The following is a 2,395-nucleotide window of genomic DNA, read 5'->3' as shown; positions in this document are numbered from 1 at the left end:
TGAATGAATGGCGAGACCAGGCCAGAGTACTCTGGCCTCAGTTGCTCATCCGGTAAACAAGAGCGATGTTGAGACCAGTCTAAGGGCTCATGCAGCTCTGGAAGCTGCCCCTGCTGATGCCCAGACATCTTGGGAGAAGACTGCCCAGGTTACCAGGAGGGTTCTGTGTTAGTAGAAGCCTGTTCCCTGTGTTGTATGCAAGACCATGTTCCTGTGTGTGGTGTGAGGTTGGGATTACAGGCAGGGATTGAAGGGCTTGATGTGACAGGGCCCGGGGCCCTGGGGCCTGTGTGGTCTAGTCTACTCCCAACAAGAGTGCTGATGCCCCAGAGGGCCTCACATAGGCTGGAGCCCCTGGGACCTGTCTTGGGGACAGCTCGATGGACCCGAGCACCTGGATGCCTGGCCTCACACCTGCCGGCATCCTCCCCACCTTCTGGCACAATGCTTCCCCTCCTGACCAGCTTGGAGGAGGCAAGACCGGAGCTCTCACAGTGGGTGAGGTGGCTGGGTGAGGACATCATTCTTCCTCCCCAGGGCCTACAGGTGGCCAAGGGGCATTAAAGGCTGGACTAGCCATGTCCTCTGGGCCCGTCCAAGCAAAAGGATCCCCTGAGTTTCTCGTTCAGCACTTGGGAGCTTGTCTTCCTGCAGAGGAAACCAAATGCCCCAAGCCCACTGCCTGGGGTACATGCCCCAGAGAGGGCCCCGCTCCACACCAAGGAGGGTGTGGATTTGGGCTGGCCCTTGCTTTACATCAGCCCCTCAGTCCTTGTGCACTCTTGAACTGAGAGATCTTCTTATTTACCAGAAGAGGAAATTGAGGCTCAGGGGAAGAAGTGACGTGCTCAGTACAGGTGGGTATATTGCACCAGGGTGGAGCTAGGTCCCCGGCCTAGGCGGGTCATGGGGACTGGTACCAGTGGTCTGCCCTGGCCTCTGGGCAGAGGCTCCAGCCTCCAGGATGTAGCTGCAGATGCCCTGCAGACTCAGAGTGCTCCCGCTCCCTAGCCCCCCGCCCACACTGAGCACTGGGCGAGGCTCTTCTCAAGCTATACTCCCACACTCTCCTTTTCCAGTGCCCTGTCTGAGGGGCCCCCAGATCCTCCTGGGGCTCTGAGAACAGTGTGCCTCAGCTCTGCCCCCAGCTGCCTGGCCAAACCCACCCGTTGCTTGTCTCTGCTCAGCCCAGAAGTGGTCCCTTCCCATGGCCACTCAAAGGCCACTGTTTCCTCTTGTCTCCCTGGGCCCTCAGCCTTTCATTGCTCCCAGGGACTGTCCTGCTGGGGCCCCTAGGCCCCACCCTCTGTAGCCTGTCTCTGAGGTTCACCAGCCCCCTGCAACCCTCCAATAACCCCACAGCTGCCCCTACCCTACAAACTCCATGGCCCACACATGCCCTAGGCACCTCCCACTAGCCCCCCACACCAGCCCCCCCAGTCTCCACCAGCACCCCCTGCTCCATGCCCTGCTTCCTGCCATGGCTAGGCTTGGCGCCACAGGATAGAACTTCCTTATTATCCATCTAAAAGGTCCACAGGCTACCAAACCTCAGCATTCCAGGGGCATGACCTGGCGTTGGGTCTGGAGGGGTCAGCTCCCACTGGAAACTTCAAATTGCCTTTACCATCCTCTGACTTAGCAGATACCTATCCATTGCTGAGCCTGAGTCTTCACATCATTATTTCTTCAAATCCTCCTGAGTATGACCCATTTCACAGATGAGAAAGTCAAGGCCGCAGCACACAGCCAGGCCATAGCGGAGTCAAGACCCAAACCTGTAGCCCTTTGCACTCAGTGACCTTCCACCAGCTCAGCAAGCCCTGTCGCTGAAGGCCTGGGCTTGCCTCTGAGCACTTTAAACCCAGGCTGGAGGCCTGAGGTGAGTGGGAAGAGCAGAGCCTGGCTCCCCCACCCCTGCTCTGCTGTCACTGTCTGTGGGTCAGTGCACCCATCCTGACCTTCCTGAGCCACTTTCTCCTGTAAAAAGGGCTTTCTGGGACTGAGCAGGTGGTTCTCAGCCCTCGCTGCATTGATGAGTCACTTGGGCCAGCTGGATCAGCCTTTGGGGCAGGACCCCGAAACTTTTCTTAAGCCCCCTGGGGAGACTCCAATGTGCACAAGGATGGTGGCAACCCTTAGGATCCAGGCAAGACGGATGGGATTGAAACCAAGGCCCTGCAGCCAGGCTTCGTGGGATCAAATCCCACCTGCACTGTCACTGTTTGTGTGGCTTGGGCCTCAGTTTCCCCATCTGTAAGGGAGGGCGGATGATAGGAGATCCTAAGATTGATGGGAGAACTAAGAGCGTTCTGCATAGATCGTACTTAGCATAGAGCCTGTCGCGACAGTGCTGCAGACCCGCCAGCAGTAACTGTCAATGGCCTGAGCATCT

This window comes from Zalophus californianus, chromosome 6 (genome assembly GCF_009762305.2).
Source record: "Zalophus californianus isolate mZalCal1 chromosome 6, mZalCal1.pri.v2, whole genome shotgun sequence".
NCBI classification, from domain to species: domain Eukaryota; kingdom Metazoa; phylum Chordata; class Mammalia; order Carnivora; family Otariidae; genus Zalophus; species Zalophus californianus.
This window is presented reverse-complemented; position numbering follows the sequence as displayed.